Consider the following 22,042-nt stretch of genomic DNA (forward strand, 5'->3'; position numbering starts at 1 on the left):
TTCTTTGGCAGTTGGGCTGGGTTTGAGAAATAATTGCACTGCTTTCTTCCTGGTGGATCAGATGGTAAAAAGTCTGCCTGCAATGCAGGAGACCCAGGTTTGATCCCTGGAGAAGGGAATGGCAACCTACTCCAGTATCTTTGGCTGGAGAATTCCATGGACAGAAGAGCCTGGCAGGCTACAGTCCATGGGTTCGCAGAGTCAGATATGACTTAGCGACTAACAGGCTTTTCTCCCAGCAGGTCAGAAGTATAGGTATGTATCGCAGAATATGACTGTCACCCTGGTGTTACTTGAAATCCTTCCCAAGAACTTTACTGCCAGGGAAGGAAGATCCTTGCAGTAAGGAGTTGGGTGTATGGCCAGAGGTCAGAAACTGAGGGGACACTGAGGGGGAGCCGTTAACATTAACCAAGGGAGAGCACCATCCCTGGCTCTTGTGCTTGGAGGATCATACTCATAGATGGATGTGTAGACTCTTCCCAAGAGAGGGCAAATCAGCATTACACACTTGCCATCTTCATATAACATTGGGTCCTGTTGGTACAGTAGCAGTCAAGTAAGAACTGTACTGTTATGCCTGACCTCTCCTCCCCTTCCTGTCTTTGATCTGAGTGGGCTCAGAAAACTTGAAAGATGGCAGAAGAGAAACTTGTGAGAAGAGACGGATCTTGTTCCTTCCCTCCCTGACAATGGCCAGCTCTCTGCAGGCCCTAGCTGAAAAGGTAACAGAAGTTTTGGTGTTTACTTTGGAGTTCTGATTATTATTTGGATATAGTCTTTAAATTTTGAAAATTTTTAAGCTTATACAACTGTTGAAGTAATTATCCAATAAGCATCTCATACCTTTTACCAGTTAGTAACATTTGACTACAAGTATATATACAGTGTACCTTTTTGGCCAGTGGAGTGGGCCTGAACCATTTGAAAATGACACTTTATTCCTAATACTTCAACTTTTTTATTTTAAAAATTGAAATATTCTCTTACACAATGCATTGTCACACCCAAGAATTTACTACTGATACAATAATGTTATATAATCCATAGTCCATATTCAAATTTCCCCAGTTGTCTGCCTGAGACTAGTTATTTTAAATTACTGAACTGGGACTTACCATTTCAAGTGATCATATGATTTTCTGTAACGTCTTAGTGATCAGAAAGTCATGAGAATTATGAGTTTTTTCTCTAGGGCAGAGGTGGTTTTACTGCTGAATTTGTTTAATAGACCAGTAAGAGACAAAAATAAAGTTTTTGCATGAAACCTGCTGTTTCTGCATGGTCAACATGTTGAGTACACTTTTAAAAGGGTATCTCAATTCAGTGTGCTTTTGAATGGTTCAAGAATAGATTTCCTATAGATGAAATAAAATTGTCAGAGCGCTAATAATTGTTGGCAAGGTGATATGGTACATTAAACTCTTTCTTTGCTGCTCTGTGTGTTTGAAAATTTTCATAATAAAAAAGGAGTTTTAGGGTGTTGTGTCTTCTAATATATAGATTTGAGGTACTAGAAAATCATTTGTTATTTTATGCTGTTAATATCAGAGAAAATCAGGCATTAGGCGAAGTCTTTTATAGGTTCCATATTCACATTCTGGGATCTGCAAGGTAAATTTTATTTATTTCATTGAAAAAACAATCATTCTTTGGAGTTCATTACTTGGTAGGAAGGTTTCCCTTCATCATTTCCTTAGATTGTCATTTCTTTCTGAAGTGGAGGAGGGACTGAGCCCAGGACTGGTACTAATAATGGAGTGGATGACCTGGGTGAAAGTTCATGTTGGGTCCAGAACTGAAGCTAAAAGTTATTAGAAGCAGGGTTGAATCTAAGGGATTTCAACATAGTGCAGTGCTGGCTCTAATTCAAATTTATCAGGTAACACAGAGTTCTGAATAAGATGACAGTGGGTAATTTCTCCCAATTAAGGATAAAATAGTTCTAAAACATAGTGTTTTGCTTTGTTAGAATTTGTTTGGAATTTCAGATATTTTGTGTATTAGCCATAGTGATAGACTTGGTGTGGACAGAATTTCTTTTTTGTACTTTTAATAATCTAATAATTTTTGTTCGCATGTTCTTAATACTAAAGTAGGATCTCATAATTTTGTCTTGTAAAACCACTTTTGATGGAAGTCAGTAAAATACCACTGTCTTCTGTATACATTATATACATCAATGATTTCTGAGCGTTAAATACCATTTACGTCCTTTTGTTTAGTATATTTTGTAAAGGTTTTTAAGAATGAATAGTTTAAAGGAATTGCACTGATAAATGAGATGATTGTTGTTGACCTTTGTAAGAAGGGCAATTTAGTCATCAACGATCACTGTTTCTTAGCAACAGAAAGTATGCCTATGCTGGGCATTTCCATATATTTCTTATAAACACATATTTGGAAATATTTAATATGACCTGATGGTTGTCCATCTGTCCTAAATCTCTCACTGCTGCTTCCTTAACAAAATGTCCTAATTAGATTTCACATTCATAACAATAAATTCTTTTAGCTTAATAACCCACCATTTGACTTGAGAATCATTTGGCTTGTCAGAATCTTAAAAGAATTCTGAGAAACAAATTTTTTGTGTGTATTGTGAAGCTAAAAGTTAATGAAAATGCATTATATTTTCGTAATAAAACAAGTATAAAAGATTCTCTTGGGAGCTAGCTGTTTTCTTATTGTCCTTGGCCTCTAGGGAGGTAGTTTAATCACTTGTGATAAAGAAATAGCTTGATTATATTTCGGTAAGTTGACTTATATTCAGTTTAGATCATAATTTATGAAAATGCTAGGTTCATAGGGAATGTTGTATTCATTCATCCATTCAACAAATATTTATTGAGCACTTACAATGTGCCAGACTCTGTGACAGGCCCTAGGGATACAGTGGTGAGCAAAAACATGGGGTCTCTGCTTCCTGGAAAAGAACTGTGGTTGTCAGAGAGCATAATCTGGTTAGGTAGGGACGACTTCCCCGAGGAAGTGTTTCTTAGGTGCTATCCGAAGAGCGCTCCAGTAGGAGCAGCAAGTGCGGTGAACACCACCGAGCACATTGAGGACCTGTCAAGGCTGGGGAAGCTGGAGCTAGAGAGTGTTTGCATGCCCATATAATGAGGCTGGAGAGGTAATTGGTTTTGAGAAAGGACTTCATTCTTTGTAGCTGTTTTATGAAATCAGTAGTCATCTTTATATTGACTTCTGTGTAGCTCTTTTAAGATATAAACTATGTTTTCACATATTCACAGATTTGAACCCTAACCTTAACCCTTAGAATTCATTTTTTAATAGTAATCCATTTTGAATGGCCATCTCCTGCTTGTATATACAGGCTTACTTCGTTTTATTGTACTTCTCTTTCTTGTGTGTTGCAAACACTGCTTTTTTAACAAGTTGAAGATTTGTGGCAACCCTGTAGTGTCAGATGATGGTTAGTATTTTTTAGCAAAGCACTTTTTTGAGTTCTTTTTGTTTTTGAACTTTTTATTTTATATTGGATTATAGCTGATTAACAGTGTTGTGATAGTTTCAGATGAACAGCAAAAGGAGTCGGCCATATATAAACATGTATCAATTCTCCCCCAAAACCCCCTCCCATCCAGGCTGCCACATAACACTGAGCAGAGTAGCAAAGCACTTTTAAATTAAGATATGTAACATTATTATTTTTTTTAGACATAACACTATTGTATACAATAGACTACAGTATAGCATTAATATAACTTTTATGTACTCTAGGAAACCAGTATATTTGTTTGGCTCACTTTATTGCCATATTTGCTGTATTGTAATGGTCTGGAACTGAACCTACGATATCTCCAAAGTATGTCTGTACCTAGCCCAGTGCCAGCTTCATTTTCAGATACCTTTAATTATTAGAGAGTTCTTTCTCATGTGAAGGCAGAATTTTGTTTTCTAATCATTGATCCTAGTTCTCTGAGGCATAATGAACAAGTGTCGTTTGTTTTTAGATGTATTCAAGTATGTGAAAGCTATTCGTATATCGCTGTAAAGCTTTTTTTTAGACTTTTTTCCCCCTTAATATTTGAAAATCTTCAAATATATACAAAAGGAGACAGACTAGTAGAATGAAACATCCTTCCTGCCCTACTCTGCTTGTACTCATTGCCCATCTTCAACAATAATCAACTCGTGGCTTTACTTGAAAGACAGATACTTAATATATTTTTTCACAGTGTGGTACCAGTTGCTGGAGTTTTAGAACAGGATCTGTTAGTTTCTGGCCTTAAGGAGCTCACATTCCAATGGAGAAGAAAATGAGAAAAACAGTCAAAATAGTATACCATGGTACATACAGTCATCTAATTTGTAAGAGAATTAAAGGATTATGAACAAAAAGTACAGGGTACTATCCTGTTGGTAGGTAGGAACTGGGGTGGAGATTAGTATACAGATTTAGGCTCTGGTCTTGAAGAAAGTGAGCAAGGTAAGTCAAAGTTCACCAGATTTTAAGAAAGTCTAAAATAACCCCGCCCCCCCCCCCCGCTTCATTGCTATGTAAAATCTTGTCTGTATGTACATAAGTAGGTATTTCTGTGGAAAGAGCCCTTAGTCTCTTTCAGACCTCAGAGGTATATGATACAAAATAGGGCCGTTAAATTGTCTCTTGTGGAAGAACTGGATTTGGTAATAGTTAAGGATTTCTTAATGGTCAACTTAAACCCTCATGAGAATTGAAAAGCCAAGAGACTCGGAGACAGATGTTTAGTCAGCTACAAGTAATGTTTATTATTGCAAATAGGAAAATAAATATTTGTACTCTTCTTACAGGCTGGAAATCAAGTATGTAGGTAGATAAAGATTATATATTTTAAAATATGAAATAATTGGTTTAGTTGTTTTACCCAGAGGTCAGGGATTCAAGGCCTAGAGAGATGATGTCATATTCAAAGTATCAATGAAAATACTGTTTCTTTCTTCAGACAATATTAAGGTCTTCACTTAGTCAAGTTTGAAAAGCTGTGTGAACACAAGAAAGACTGAAGAATGTTTTTATATTCAAATCAGTTCTTTGTGTAGAGCCTTACCAAGGATGCATCATTAATGCTGGTCTTGATATTCACCCAGATTTGTTCTTGCTGAATTTTGTGACCCATGTAATGTCTTTTAGTACAGCTTGTGAGAGCATTAAGCATATGTATACATGCACACACAGTTTCCTCTGAGAGATTTTCCATCCAAAGAAGCAGCTACTATGTATATTAGACAATTGGAAGCATGTGCTGTATACTACAGGAGTCCCTATGGTTTATCTCTTAGGTTCTGGAATAGAGGTGTGACAAAAAACAATAATGTAGTCTTCTTTTATTCCTTTATAATGTCACTTGGTGCTTGAGTACTATAGTTAACTCTTTGATCACTCATTTTATGTATGATTTGCCTGTTTATTTATTTCCCTGTTTAGTATTCAGTAACTATATGTATATATATACACACACACACACACTCAAGCAAAAATGATCAACTTAGATTAATTTTTGTAAAATATCCTGGTAATTTTATAGACATAGCTTTGTGCTGCATTTTGTTCATGTGTATGGTCATTTGTTATGTTTGAGTGTTTCTGAAATGGAATTATTTGATAATTTGTGTAAATGATCCTTAGAAATGATATAAAATGACAAGCTTTATCCTTTTAAATTGATTGGATTTAACTGTAACTCAGTTCAGTTGAGTCGCTCAGTCGTATCTGACTCTTTGCAACCCCATGGACGGCAGCACAGCAGGCCTCCCTCCCTGTCCATCACCAACTACTGGAGTTTACCCAAACTCATGTCCATCGAGTTGGTGATGCCATCCAATCATCTCATCCTCTGTCGTCCCCTTCTTCTCCCGCCTTCTATCTTTCCCAGCATCAGGGTCTTTTCAAATGAGTCAGTTCTTTGCATCAGGTGGCCAGAGTATTGGAGTTTCAGCTTCAGCACAGTCCTTCCAATGAATATTCAGGACTGATTTCCTTCAGGATGGACTGGTTGGATCTCCTTGCAGTCCAAGGGACTCTCAAGAGTACTTCTCCAATACCACAGTTCAAAAGCATCAATTCTTCTGTGCTCAGCTTTCTTTATAATCCAACTGTCACATCCATACATGACTATAAACCATAGCTTTGACTCGATGGACCTTTGTTGGCAGAGTATCGTCTCTGCTTTTTAATATGCTGTTTAGGTTGATCATGGCTTTTCTTCCAAGGAGCAAGCGTCTTGTGGACCGGAGTCTCCTCCCTCCATTTGGCCCCTTCCTGAATTCTCCAGGTTAGTTTTCAGCAACAGCACTGTGTTCCTTACCTGGACCTCTTATTGTGAGACAACTTATGCAAGTGGTTATCATCATGCTGAGCCAAGATGGGTGGTTTTAGTCAATGGTTCCCTAACAACCTGATGAATAAATATCATATGTCCAAAAGTTAATGAAGGAGAATAGAAGAATTTTGCAATGGTGATGATTGTATTTTCTATAGTCTGTGACCCTGAATAGATTTTATTAGGTGGTTAGAGAGACCTAGGTTTAACTGAAAGGAAACATTTGGGTTTCATTATACTGTCAAAAGGGCTTTCTAGGTGCTGCAGTGGTAAAGAATCTGCCTGCCAATGCAGGGGACACAAGAGTCGGGGAAGATCACCTGGAGTAGGAAATGGAAACACGCTCTAGTATTCTTGCCTGGAAAATTCCATGGATAGAGGAACCTGGCGAGTTATAGTCCATGGGGACTGATACAACTGAGCATGCACATACGTGTGGCACGTGTGTGTGTGTGCATGCACACACACACAGAGATACACTCAAAAAGATTTTAAAAAAGAAAGGTCTTGTGCTAGTGGAAAACTATGCCTAAAACATAAATGCTATTTTTTTTCTGGGCTCATATTCATGGAATTTATATTTGATTACCAGTCTGATGTATTTTGGGCTTCCCTTATGGCTCAGCTGTTAAGGAATCTGCCTGAATGCGGGAGACTTGGGTTTGATCTCTGGGTTGGGAAGATCCCCTGGAGAAGGGAAAGGTTACCCACTCCAGTATTTTAGCCTGGAGAATTCCATGGATTGTATAGTCCATGTGGTTGCAAAGAGTCGGACATGACTGAGCAACTTTCACTTACACTGATGTATTCTGTCATCAAGGAACATTTTACAGTCTATCATTTGCTCATTAATCGATAGATAACTAACTGGTTACCTTTTTAATGTGATACTTGCCATTATCATTCGAAAATTCTTTCCTAAATCTATGAAGTAAACTAATCTCAGCGTTTCTATTCTTATTTGTATTTAGTTGACGTCATGCATACCTCATCATTGAAAAGTTTGTCGTTGGTAAAATTTTGTTGTATTTCCATCGATAAGGAGAAGCTTTTAACATATTTCAGCTCATTTGTTTAGAAATTGCATTTGAAGCTATATAAAAAATATAAATTAAGGAAATCAACAGTAAATATTCATTGGAAGGACTGATGCTAAAAATGAGTCTCCAATACTTTGGCCACCTGATGCAAAGAGCCGACTCATTGGGAAAGACCCTGATGCTGGGAAACGTTGAGAATAGGAGGAGAAGGGGGCAATAGAGGATGAGATGGGTGGATGGCATCACTGCCTCAATGGACATGAGTTTGAGCAAACTCTGGGAGATAGTGAAGGACAGGGAGGTCTGGCATGCTGCATTCCACGGGGTCACAAAGAGTTGGCCATGACTGAGCAACTGAACAACAGCAAGGCAGTGAATAAACAGTACTGTGGCCTGCACTGCATCAGGAGTGCAGTGTTTTATTGTTCTTTCCCTTGCCACTCAACGCTGTGTGTGTGTTTCCCTCTGCACAATTTTCTCTGCGTTCCCTGTTTGTACTTTGTGTACATCCTCTCCATGTACATTGTCTAATTACTTTGTGGAAATACTCTACTCTAGGGAGTGCTGGTAATAGAGGATAGCTTGCTACAAGTGTATTTTGTGGGATCAGATAAAACATGGGTGCCACATCTATCTTCTAGAGGGAAGTTTCTTGGCACCCCTGCTTAGAACTTCCCCCTGAAAAGATGTGACACCAGCTGTTAAAGTGAAACTTTATTTCAACGTGCTATAGAGTTTGACTCACAGTGGAGAATCAGGCAGCCTTGAAGGTTCAAGTTTCCAGAGACCCATCTGAAGTCAAAGGAGCCATGGGATGACTATGGTTTAGCTAATTTAAAGAGGATTATTGCCAAAGTGTTGTACAAGTTGTCTATGGAATGATCAAAACTTTTTAACTTGCTGTGAAATCAGCCCCAAATGTTTTGGTGACCTCTTACTGTTTTTGACCTCTTGACAAACCGCTGTAAAACTTAAAAAGGTTTATTTTTCTCTGGAGTCTGTGATTTGGAGTCTTCATGTAGCATAGTTTGTCTTTGCTACCCTTTGGGTCAGCTGTGTGGCTCAAGGGGAGGGCCAGAAGGCTTGTTCAGGAACATATCTACTGGGCGATGCTGGCTGTCAGCTGAGATAACAACTGGGAATCTGGGGTTCGGACACCTGTTTGTAGCCCTCCCACGTTACCTGGGTTTCCTCACAGAATGGTGACTAGATTGCAAGGGTGAGAGAGAGGGAAGAGGGGGACAAGGACTGTATTATAGAGAGGGAGAGAAGCATGGAGAGGGAGGGAGGAGATGGCGAGCCAGAGCTGGAGGGACAGGGAAAGCGCCTACACCATTGTCCTTGCTATCACCCCTAGGATCCCCAAATCTGGAGATGCTCAAGTCCTGTATATACTGTGGTGTAGTATTTGCATCCTGTATATTTTAAATAATCTCTAGATTACTTCTAATTATCAATTGTAATTAATACAATGTAAATGCTATGTAAATAGTTGTGAATACAATATAAAAAGCCATGTTAATAGTTGCCCATTTGGAGCAAATTGTAGTTTTGCTTTTCAGAACTTTCTGGAATTTCTTTCTTTCTTCAAATAGTTTTGATCTGTGGTTGGTAGCATCCGAGTATGTGGAGGCCGCAGATGCGGAGGGACAACTGTATTGCCTTTTCTGTGCTGCCTTTGGAAATCATGCAGTATTACTTCTGAGTCATTCTGTTCCTTGATAGAGAGCCCTGTTCAACTGAAGCTGAAGGGGAAATTGTTCCCCACTTTGGGTGAGGGTGTGGTAAGCCCCTGAAAGGGCTTGTGGGACAGGAAATATTGCTGTGCCTGTTTTTGGAAAAAACAGCCTGTCACAGCTCTTTACCTGCTTGCCTGTGTTCTCTTATCTCTGACCTTAAACTAAGTGATTCACGTGTGTGGGGTCAGTGTTCAATAGGTAAGTGTACAAAGTAGGTGATAAAGATACAGATTGAAATCTTTTCCTATGATTAATAGGTGGCTGCTTTAATTACATTTTCTGGTAATTGTATCTTTTTTCTGCAACTCTATCCTTGTTTTTCCTTGGGAGACAGAATTAAATTTGCAAAAAACCCCAAACAAACCAGGATTTTATGTTATGTCAGCTTTATTGAAAGGTCCTGTGATATACTTCTGTTGAATGACCAGGGTTTAAGTCCCAGATCTGCCACTTTCTAGCTGTGTGATGTTGAGACAATTACTTAGCCTGAGTTCATACACCTACAAAGTCAAGGTGATGATAACTTTCTTTAGAGTGGTTTGTAAGGGACAGCTCAGTGACTGGGAGGTCTTGGGGTCTCAGCCATTATCATTAGGCAGGTTGATGAAAATATGTGATTTGGAATGTTGATTGTGATATAGAATGATTGATTAGAAAACCAGTTTAAGATATGTATAGACACTTTGATGTTAGAAAACTGTGGGTGCCTTTGAAAGTAATCAGAGGAAAACTATGAAGGACTTTTTTATTTTTTTTGGCCAAGTTTTTCTAAAATTTAACTTTTGCTTACTTATCTATTTTTGTGCTGGTTCTTTGTTGCTGTGCGGGCTTTCCTCTAGTTGTGAAGAGTGGGGGCTACTCTCTAGTTGGGATGTGCGGGCTTCTCATGGGATTGGCTTCTTTTGCTACGGAGCACAGGCTTTAAGGCACGTGTTCTTCAGTCGCTGTGGCCCCCAGGCTCTTGAACACTGACTCCATAGTCGTGGCACACAGGCTTAGGTGCTCCAGGGCATATGGGATCTTCCTGGACCAGGGATCAAGCCAGTGTTCCCCTGCTTTGCAAGGCAGAGTCTTAACCACTGGACCACCAGGGAGGTGCTATGAAGGGCTTCTTAAATAATGTCTACATTTGGAAAGATACATTGTATCTTCTTAGATATAATCAACTTTTTACTGCAATGAATGTTTCAAGGATTTCTTGAAATAACAGCGAAGGTACTTATTGAATGCCCTGATACCCTCGTTTGAAATGTTTTATATTTAATGAAAGTGCCAGTATTTTTAAATTTCTATTTTTCTAATTGTAAAAGTTATATATATATATGTTATAGAAAAGAAGCTAAGGAGCAAATCATCCATCATCCAGAGGCAGAGTTAATATTTTTGTGTATTTCCTTTCATTTTTTCTCTTTGAACTTTTGTAGTTTTCCATAGTTAAGATCATCACCAGATGGTCAACACCGAAATCAGATTGATTATATTCTTTGCAGCCAAAGGTGGAGAAGCTCCATATAGTCAGCAAAACAAGACAGGGAGTTGAGTGTGGCTCAGATCACGAACTCCTTATTGCCAGATTCAGACTTAAATTGAAGAAAGTAGGGAAAACCACTAGACCATTCAGTTATGAACTAAATCCGATCTCTTACGATTATACAGTGGAAGTGAGAAATAGATTTAAGGGACTAGATCTGATAGAGTGCCTGATGAACTATGGATGGAAGTTCATGACATTGTACAGGAGACAGGGATCAAGGCCATCCCCAAGAAAAAGAAATGCAAAAAAGGCAAAATGGCTGTCTGAGGAGGCCTTACAAATAGCTGTGAAAAGAAGTGAAAAGCAAAGGAGAAAAATAAAGATATACCATTTGAATGCAGAGTTCCAAAGAATAGCAGGGAGAGATAAGAAAGCCTTCCTCAGTGATCAGTGCAAAGAAATAGAGGAAAACAATAGAATGGGAAAGACTAGACATCTCTTCAAGAAAATTACCAAGGGAGATACCAAGAGAACATTTCATGCAAAGATGGGCTCAATATAGGACACAATGGTATGGAACTAACAGAAGCAGAAGATATTAAGAAGAAGTGGCAAGAATACACAGAAGAACTATACAAAAAAGATCTTCAGGACACAGATAATCTCGATGGTATGATCACTCACCTAGAGCCAGACATCCTGGAATGAGAAGTCAAGTGAGCCTTAGGAAGCATCACTAGGAAGAAAGCTAGTGGAGGTGATGGAATTTCAGTTGAGCTATTTCCAGTCCTAAAAGATGATGCTGTGAAAGTGCTGCACTCAATATGCCAGCAAATTTGGAAAACTCAGCAGTGGCCACAGGACTGGAAAAGGTCAGTTTTCATTCCAATCCCAAAGAAAGGCAATGCCAAAGAATGCTCAAACTACTGCACAATTGCATTCATCTCACATGCTAGTAAAGTAATGCTCAAAATTCTCCAAGCCAGGCTTCAGCAGTATGTGAACCGTGAACTTCCACATGTTCAAACTGGTTTTAGAAAAGGCAGAGGAACCAGAGATCAAAGTACCAGCATTCGTTGGATCACTGAAAAAGCAAGAGGGTTCGAGAAAAACATCTATTTCTGCTTTATTGACTATGCCAAAGCCTTTGACTGTGTGGATCACAATAAACTGTGGACAATTCTGATAGATATGGGAATACCAGGCTACCTGACCTGCCGCCTGAGAAATCTGTATGCAGGTCAAGAAGCAACAGTTAGAAGTGGACATGGAACAACAGATTGTTTCCAAATAGGAAAAGGAGACTGTATGCTGTACAAGACTGTATGCATACAAGACTGTATGCTGTCACCCTGCTTAGTTAATTTATATGCAGAGTACATCATGAGAAATGCCAGGCTGGATGAATACAAGCTGGAATCAAGATTGCTGGAAGAAATATCAATACCTCAGATAAGCAGATGGCACCAACCTTATGGCAGAAAGCAAAGAAGAACTAAAGAGCCTCTCAATGAAAGTGAAAGAGGAGAGTGAAAAATCGGCTTAAAGCTCAACATTCAGAAAACGAAGATCATGGCATCTGGTCCCGTTATTTCATGGCAAATAGATGGGGAAGCAGTAGCAGACTTTATTGTTTTGGGCTTCAAAAACACTGCAGATGGTGATTGCAGCCATGAAATTAAAAGACACTTAACTCCTTGGAAGAAAAGTTATTACCAAACTAGGCAGCATATTAAAAAGCAGAGATAATTACTTTGCCAAAGGCTATGGTTTTTCCAGTAGTCATGTATGGATGTGAGAGTTGGACTCTAAAGAATTCTGAGTGCCGAAGAATTGATGCTTTTGAACTGTGGTGTTGGAGAAGATTCTTGAGAGTCCCTTGGACTGCAAGGAGATCCAACCAGTCCATGCTAAAGGAGATCAGTCCTGAATATTCATTGGAAGGACTGATGCTGAAGCTGAAACTCCAATACTTTGGCCACCTGATACAAAGAACTGACTCATTTGAAAAGACCCTGATGATGGGAAAGAATGAAGGTGGGAGGAGAAGGGGACTACAGAGGATGAGATGATTGGATGGCATCACTGACTCAACGGACATGAGTTTGGATATACTCAGGGAGTTGGTGATGGACAGGGAGGCCTGATGTGCTGCAGTCCGTAAGTATGCAAAGAGTTGTACATGACTGAGTATCTGAACTGAACTGATAAGATCATAGTGTGTGTAATCTTATAATCTTCCTTTTTATTTAATTTTATATTGTATCATATGTATGCATTGTGGTTTAGTTTGGGTAATTTTTCTATACGACTTAATGTTATGATTAACATACTCATGTATGAATGTTTGTTTTCATTATTTTGATTTTTTCGATAGGATATATTCCTAGAAAGAAAATTATTGGATTAAAGGGAGTATTTTTAATGCCCTTGATTTATGTTTTTACATTCTTTCTGAAAAGTTTTTCCATTTTATATTCCCAATAAAATGAAAATAGCAGCACTGATTATTCCAGGCAGGAATCCCTCAGAAGAAATGGAGTAGGCATCATGGTCAACAAAAGAGTCCGAAATGCAGTACTTGGATGCAATCTCAAAAACAACAGAATGATCTCTGTTCATCTCCAAGGCAAACCATTCAATATCACAGTTATCCAAATCAATGCTCCAACCAGTAACGCTGAAGAAACTGAAGTTGAACAGTTTTATGAAGACCTACAAGACCTTTTAGAACTAACACCCAAAGAGATGTCCTTTTCATTATAGACGACTGGAATGCAAAAGTAGGAAGTCAAGAAACACCTGGAGTAACAGGCAAATTTGGCCTTGGAATGCAGAATGAAGCAGGGCAAAGACTAATAGAGTTTTGCCAAAAAAAATGCACTGGTCATAGCAAACACCCTCTTCCAACAACACAAGAGAAGACTCTACACATGGACATCACCAGATGGTCAACACCAAAATCAGATTGATTATATTCTTTGCAGTCAAAGATGGAGAAGCTCTATACAGTCAACAAAAACAAGACCAGGAGCTGACTGTGCCTCAGATCATGAACTCCTTATTGCCAAATTCAGACTTAAATTGAAGAAAGTAGGGAAAACTGCTAGACCATTCAGGTATGACCTAAATCAAATCCCTTATGATTATACAGTGGAAGTGAGAAATAGATTTAAGGGACTAGATCTGATAGAGTGCCTGATAAACTATGAAATGAGGTTCGTGACATTGTAGAGGAGACAGGGATCAAGACCATCCCCATGGAAAAGAAATGCAAAAAAGCAACATGGCTATCTGGGGAGGCCTTACAAATATCTGTGACAAGAAGAGAGGTGAAAAGCAAAGGAGAAAAGGAAAGATATAAGCATCTGAATGCAGAGTTCCAGAGAATACCAAGAAGAGATCAGAAAGCCTTCTTCAGCGATCAATGCAAAGAAATAGAGGAAAACAACAGAATGGGAAAGACTAGAGATCTCTTCAAGAAAATTAGAGATACCAGGGGAACATTTCATGCAAAGATGGGCTCGATAAAGGACAGAAATGGTATGGACCTAACAGAAGCAGAAGATATTAAGAAGAGGTGGCAAGAATACACGGAAGAACTGTACAAAAAGATCTTCATGACCCAGATAATCATGATGGTGTGATCACTAATCTAGAGCCAGACATCTTGGAATGTGAAGTCAAGTGGGCCTTAGAAAGCATCACTACGAACAAAGCTGGTGGAAGTGGGATGGAATTCCAGTTGAGCTATTTCCAATACTAAAAGATGATGCTGTGAAAGTGCTGCACTCAATATGCCAGCAAGTTTGGAAAACTCAGCAGTGGCCACAGGACTGGAAAAGGTCAGTTTTCATTCCAATCCCACAGAAAGGCAATGCAAAAGAATGCTCAAACTACGGCACAATTGCACTCATCTCACATGCTAGTAAAGTAATGCTCAAAATTTTCCAAGCCAGGCTTCAGCAATATGTGAACCGTGAGCTCCCTGATGTTCAAGCTGGTTTTAGAAAGGGCAGAGGAACCAGAGAACAAATTGCCAACATCCGCTGGATCATGGAAAAAGCAAGAGAGTTCCAGAAAAACACCTATTTCTGCTTTATTGACTATGCCAAAGCCTTTGACTGTGTGGATCACAATAAACTGTGGAAAATTCTGAAAGAGATGGGAATACCAGACCACCTGACCTGCCTCTTGAGAAATCTGTATTCAGGTCAGGAAGCAACATCTAGAAGTGGACATGGAACAACAGACTGGTTCCAAATAGGAAAAGGAGTACGTCAAGGCTGTATATTGTCCCCCTGCTTATTTAACTTATATGCAGAGTACATCATGAGAAACGCTGGGCTGGAAGAAACACAAGCTGGAATCAAGATTTCCGGGAGAAATATCATTAACCCTAGATATGCAGATGACACCACCCTTATGGCAGAAAGTGAAGAGGAGCTAAAAAGCCTCTTGATGAAAGTGAAAGAGGAGAGTGAAAAAGTTGGCTTAAAGCTCAACATTCAGAAAACAAAGATCGTGGCATCTGGTCCCATCACTTCATGGGAAATAGATGGGGAAACAGTAGAAAAAGTGTCAGACTTTTATTTTTGGGGGCTCCAAAATCACTACAGATGGTGACTGCAGCCATGAAATTAAAAGATGCTTACTCCTTGGAAGAAAAGTTATGAGCAACCTAGATAGTATATTCTAAAGCAGAGACATTACTTTGCCGACTAAGGTCCGTCTAGTCAAGGCTATGGTTTTTCCTGTGGTCATCTATGGATGTGAGAGTTGGACTGTGAAGAAAGCTCAGCGCCGAAGAATTGATGCTTTTGAACTGTGGTGTTGGAGAAGACTCTTGAGAGTCCCTTGGACTTCAAGAAGATCCAACCAGTAAGGAGATACAACCAGTCCATTCTGAAGGAGATCAACCCTGGGATTTCTTTGGAAGGAATGATGCTGAAGTTGAAGCTCCAGTACTTCGGCCGTCTCATGCGAAGAGTTGACTCATTGGAAAAGACTCTGATCCTAGGAGGGATTTGGGGCAGGAGGAGAATGGGACGACCGAGGATGAGATGGCTGGATCACTGACTCGATGGACATGAGTCTGAGTGAACTCCGGGAGATGGTGATAGACAGGGAGGCCTGGCGTGCTGCGATTCGAGGGGTCACAAAGAGTCGGACACGACTGAGCGACTGAACTGAACTGAACACACAATTGGCTAATTTAATAGTTAAAAGTTATTTTATGAAATTTGCATTTATTCTATATTTTTTAGATTGAAATTTTCTTTCTAAGATTTATATCTGTTCCTTTCATGTTAATTTAACCTTTTCCTATTATTTTCTCTAGGTTTATAGAAATTTCACCTGTTATGTTTTATCTTTGCCTCTCTAAAACAGTTTAAAATTTATTTTTGACATTTCATGCAAAAGACATAGTCGAGTCAAGTTAACCTGAATGTCACAGTTACCATTATTTCTAAGGGATAGTAGTTCTCATTTTTAATATTCTTAATTTACATAGTATATTAGTAAATTTTCAGATGTGTTCATTTGAAGTGGATTTGTTTCTATTTAGTCTTTTAAATTGTGATTCTCAAGCTTCAAGTAACCTTATATCTTGGTTACTGTGAAGTTTTTTTTTTTTTTTTTCCATAAGTACAATTGTTCTTCCAACTGGTAAAATTTAAAATTTTGAATGGAATATTTTACTTGATTGTCGGTGGTGCCAGAGTTATATAATAGTTAAGGTTCTTTTCTCTTTGAAAAATGTTTAAGTGCTTTAAATTTATAGAAAAGTGCAAATATGTATAGAGAGTAATACAATGTAACTCTCAGCTTTGTCAAAACTTAACCTTTTTGCCATGTTTACTTCAATTTTTTTTGTTTTTCATTCACTTGTGCAATTAACCTTTGTAGACAGAGCTGAGGCTCTCTGTAGTGCCGATCAATAATTCTGTTCTTTTATGGCCTCAAAGATAGCAGGTATTCTGAATTGGGTGTTCACATTGCCATGCTTGTGTTTATACATATATAATATCCATTACAAAGGGCTTCCCAGTGGTAAAGAACCCACCTGCCAATGCAGGAGACATAATAGATGGGGTTCAGTCCCTGGGTTGGGAAGGTTCCTTTGAGGAGGGCATGCAACCGACTCCAGTGTTCTTGCCTGGAGAATCCCATGGACAGAGGGGCCTGGCAGGCCAGAGTCCACAGGGTCGCAAAGAGTCAGACAGACTGAAGTGAAATACCACATCCATAACAAAACGTTATATAAATGATATCTATACTTGTTCTTGTGCAGCTGGCTCTTTTTTCCCCAATATTATGTTTTTAGACTTAATCGTTCAGCAGATGGTTTAGCAACTCTGAGAATGTGGTACTTGGTCAGCAACTTTAGGATCACAGGGAATTTGTTGGAAATAAAAATTCTCAGGCCAGAACTGGCCACATTTGTGTCTTGTTTGTTGTTTGTTTAGTCCCTAAGTCATGTCCAACTCTTTTGTGACCCATGAACTGTAGCCTGCCAGGGTTCTCTGTCCATGGGATTTCCTAGGCACGAATACTGAAGTTGGTTGCCGTTTCCTCCTCCAGGGAATCTTCCCAACCCAGGGATCAAACTCAGGTCTCCTGCATTGCAGGTGGGTTCTTTGCCGCTGAGCCAATTTGTGCATACCAGTGCGAAATGACAGTGCAAACCAGTGTTCAAACTGTTAATACTTTGGAGGTTGTAATGGCAGAGCATTACATCAAGAGGGGGGCCCTTGCAAGAACATGCATCCATGAGAACTAGGTCTGTTTCAGGCCTCTTTCTAGACCTAATGAACAGAAACTCTGAGAGAAGGGCCCCAAAGTCTGTGTTAAGTAAAGCCTCCAGGTGATTCTGATGAATGTTTGAGTTTGGATCATTTGTATTAGTCCTGGTGGGCCAGCATGAGCTTCCGTCATGGCTCAGTTGGTAAAGAATCCGCCTGCAGTGCTGGAGACCCCGATTTGATTCCTGGTCAGAAAGGTCCTCTGGAGAAGGAGTTGGCTAATGTAACAAAATACCATAGACTGTGTGGTAGAAATAACTGACATTTATTTTCTCACAGTCTGGAGGCTGGAAGTTCAGGATCAAGGTGATGGTGGACTTGCTTTATTTTGAGGTCTCTCTTCCTGGCTTGCAGATGGCCAGCTTCTTGCTGGTCACTGTCCTTCCTTGGTGGGTGGGTGCACATCTCTAATGTCTCTTTGTGTATAAAGTCCCTCTTCTTATAAGGACGCTGGTCATATTGGATTAGGGCCCACTTAGTTGACTCATTTTAATTTAATCACCTCTTTAAAGGCCCTCTTTAGAAGTGTAGTCAGAAGTGAGGCACTGGAGGTTAGGGGTTCAAGATACGAATTTTGGGGAGATACAATTCAGCCCCTAATTCCACTGCTAAATAGTTCAGTGAATTTAATTTTATTTATTATTAATTTTTAAATTATCTTTTAAAAACTTTTTATTTTGTATTGGGATATGTGCATGTGCTCAGTCACCTCACTGTGTCCAACTCTGTGCAACCCATGGGCTGTAGCCCACCAGTCTCCTCTGTGCATGGGATTTTCCAGGCAAGAATGCTGGAGTGGGTTGCCGTTTCCTCCTCCAGGAGATCTTCCTGAGCCAGGGATTGAACCCGTGTCTCCTCTGCCTCCCCCATTAGCTGGCAGATTCTTTATCACTGATCCACCTGGGAAGAAGCCTGTATTGGAGTACAGCCAGTTAACTTTGTTGTGATGGTTTCAGGTGAACAGCAAAGGGACTTAGCCATAATTATACATGTATCTATTCTCCCCCAAACATCCCTTGCATTCAGGCTGCCACGTAACATTGAGCAGAGTTCCCTTTACTATACAGTAGGTCCTTGTTGGTTATCCATTTCAAACAGCAGTGTGTACATGTCCATCTCAAACTCCCTAACTATCCTTTCTCCCCTATAGTTCATTGAATTTTAGAGCTATATTATATTCAGTTTTATGATTATATCCCCATTTATCTTTTTTGCTGTTGATGAACATTTAGATTATTTTCCACTTTCCCCCACTATATCAGTCCCACTATGTCCGTTTCTTTCTCGTTATAATTGCTTTTTTGGTTTTTATTTATTTTTGATATGATATCTTGGTAGAGTGTCCCGATATCCGTTGAATTAAACAAAAACAAAACCATGTCCTAGCTTTTGTTTAATAGAAGGCTATATTCTATAAGCTGTTAATTTTGTTAGCGTGTAATTTTAAGTAGTGGTATTTTTGCTTTATGAGACTGGATTTTCCTTGTAGTCCAGCACATGTGGTTTGGACCATATTTTGAGTTAACTACACAAGCTACTATTTCCATATATGGGTGGGTCTGTCATAATGATACTAAATAAATAAGTTCCTTTCTCTGTTTGTAAATAAAAGAGTGACTCCATCATTGTGTATGTTCTGTCTTAAGGTTTCTTGACCTTTTGCAGCTCATTATCATCATCTGGGAATACACTGAATTCCCATTGCTGTTAACTTTTTATGCTGCTATGGTTTATTTGGGAAATAAAGCTATTTTTCTCAAAGTTAGACTTGATCTAAAGTTTTGTACTGGGCTAGGGCAATATTTTCTCTTTGTGCTGAGTTTCCACATGTTCGTTATATAATTTATGATCTTATTCCTTTTATTCAAATTTTATTTCGCTCCCTCTACCCCCACACCCTACCCTATAACCTCTTAGAAATGCATTTTACATGTGTCATTGATAGTTTCAGACATTTACTGGATTCATTGAGGACAGATGGATTGTCTGGATCTGGACTGTGTAGTCTCCTGCATAGTCTCCACGCAGCCAACCCTGTGGCTCTTTCCCAGCTTGTTAATACATCTCCATTATAAAGCCTCCCTGTACCAGAGGGAGATGAATGGCATCTTCCTGCTTGTCATAAGTTACTCTTCGGTGACTGAACTTGGTGGACATAAAGAAGTCTGAGGATGGTAACAATTGAAGCTAGCAGGGTCTGGAGGCAGTATCACCTGGGAGCTTGTTGGGTTTGCAGATTCTCAGGTCTCGCCTTCGTCCTGTTGAATCAGACGCCTTGCAGATAATTTCCTCGCTTTCATGCAGTTCTCTTGGGATCATGTAGTCTGTATAATTTCTAACAGTATGTGTGGGTTGATAGAGCAAGCCTTAGTGGTTGTCTGTAGCTCTTTTCTCTCCCTTGAGGTGGGGAGAATTGAGGGATGGGCTAGGCTGAAAGTATGAAGAAAAGGAGTGCTGATCCTTTCACTGGCAAACTTGTGTTGACCTTCAAGGGTGGACTCTTTATTATCTTTTCTTCCTTCATGTCTTTTCACTCCGTGTCAGCACTAGACTGTTAAGTTTGTGTAACCCCTTGGTCTGCATTTGGTGTCCCTAATTTCAAAGTAAAAACTGCTGGTTTACTGAATGTTTACTGTATAAGGCCCGTGTTTGGCTCTGTAGAAGAGGAAAGGTAATATAAGTTCCGGTCCCCACACACGCATTTGGGCATTATAGAGACATGGGTTCAAATTGTGGCTGTGAACTGAGCTTGCTGTGTAATCTTTGGCAGAGTTCTCCATCTCTGCATCTCATTTTCTTCTGTTGTAAAATGAAGGTAACACCTACTGTGCATTTCTTACTGGGATGTTCAGGGGATTAAATGAAGTAGTGTATATGGAGCACTTAAAGCATAATAGGCACTCAGCAAATGGTAGCTGGATGCTATTATCATTATCATCATCATCATCTAGTTATTTCTGTATTTGAACATCACACTTGACTCTACAGGGCATACTATATTAATGGTCTAGGTGACACTTTTCAAGAATTGCTTTCCTGGCTGGGCGATGATTCCATCACTGTGGATAATTTAATTAGCCCTTGCCTGCTGAGCACTGTGGCTGTGGCAGGCAGTAAGAGAAATGTGGTATAGAAAGAGCCAGGGCTTTGGAGTCAGACGATCTTCATCTGTCATTACTCCAGCAGTCGATAGCTGTGTACCTTGGGTGAGCTACTCAGGTTTCTTCTCCATTTTCTCAAAAGTAAGAAAAGAATAGTCACATTTACCTTGAAGCATTATTCTAAATGAAGTTGGGTGGGTGTTGTTATTGTGTGGATTAAATGAGGATATATGGAAAGCACTTGGCTTATCATGGTCACATAGTAACTTTGCAACAAATATTGCCTTGTTCCTTTTCCACCCTCCACTTCACCCACTGTAGAATTTTAGTGTCTGATTTATCTCTAATGTATGTTGAGATTTCTTCCAGTCTTTGTAGTTAGAGACCAAGAGGCTAGACTTAGAGAATAAATGACTTTCTTGCTTGATACTCTTGGAACAGGAATAAGTTGACTAAATCAAGGTTTTCTAAGGGTTCTTGATTCCTTGGCTGAAATACAAAATTTTGGGGGGGGGTGTTTAGAAAAATAATATTTCTTTACTGAAATAAAATGTATATAATGTAAAAATTTCAATTTTCACCATTTTAAATGTATAGGTTAGTGGCACTAAGTACATATACACTGTTATGCAACCAAAGGTCTATATTTTAAGGCCAGTTTTGGCTTCCCTGGTGGTGCAGAGGTTAAAGCTTCTGCCTGCGATGTGGGAGACCTGGGTTCCATCCCTAGGTTGGGAAGATCCCCGGGAGAAGGACATGGCAACCCACTCCAGTATCCTTGCCTGGAGAATCCCATGGAGGGAGGAGCTTGGTGGGCTACAGTCCACGGGTTGCAAAGAGTCGGACGCGACTGAGCAACTTCACTTCACTTTGGTAGTATATTTAAATATTTATTTCAGGTGTTCTGTTTACTTGGCCCGCATATTGGAAAGGGCTCTCTGAGTGGCAGATAACAGAATCATCGCAGCTAGTTTAAGCAGAAGGGGATTGATTAACTTGTAATATAGGATGTTTGAGGATCAGAACAGAGGAAAGAATAGACTTTAGCTGAACTTCTAGAACCAACTCCCGGAACCACACTTTTCAGCTGGCTCGCCGAGGGAGCCATGGCCATCTCTGGGCTCAGAAGCACGGTGCCTTGTTTGAGTTGGGAAGTGCTGAATGAGAAGTCTTGGCTTTTGCTGCTGGTGCCAGAAGAATCATTGTCTTGCCTGCCATCATTGTTGAATGGGCTGGCCTGTTTTTACTTGGTTGCTTTTCCTTGTTTCCTTTTCCTTCTGAACTCCTTAGGAGTGTTCCTCCTTGGGAAACCTAGAGCACATACAGATCTCAAGTTGCAAGGGAGTCTAGCAAGAGTATCCCTTAGTGTGTGAGTGTGTGTGGAATATGTGTTTAATTTTTTAAAAAATATGAGTCCCCGTTATAGATATCAGGGATTTTTAACTTGGGATTCATGGAGAACCTTCTAAAATCATGTACAGTATTATATATGCAATTGGGCCTATTTCAGAGGAGAAGGTTTACAGTTTTTTTTGAAATCTAGGTGCTCTTGGACC

At 39.5% G+C, this 22,042-nt stretch overlaps 1 protein-coding gene across 12 annotated transcripts in view; it reads left to right on the top strand.

Moving 5' to 3' along the window:
- Positions 1-22,042, top strand: part of GTDC1 (glycosyltransferase like domain containing 1) — a 523,084-nt gene that overhangs the window by 27,430 nt on the left and 473,612 nt on the right. The window contains exon 5 of one of the 12 annotated variants that reach the window (XM_060410058.1): positions 1-22,042. This exon is cut by the window's left edge and continues 14,390 nt beyond it; it is cut by the window's right edge and continues 34,243 nt beyond it. The exons of 10 other annotated variants lie outside the window; for them this stretch is intronic. The gene's annotated coding sequence lies outside the window, so the exon portion shown is untranslated. One more of the 12 variants, XM_060410059.1, reaches the window with a different exon arrangement.

The sequence above is a fragment of the Ovis aries genome, chromosome 2 (assembly GCF_016772045.2).
Source record: "Ovis aries strain OAR_USU_Benz2616 breed Rambouillet chromosome 2, ARS-UI_Ramb_v3.0, whole genome shotgun sequence".
NCBI lineage: Eukaryota > Metazoa > Chordata > Mammalia > Artiodactyla > Bovidae > Ovis > Ovis aries.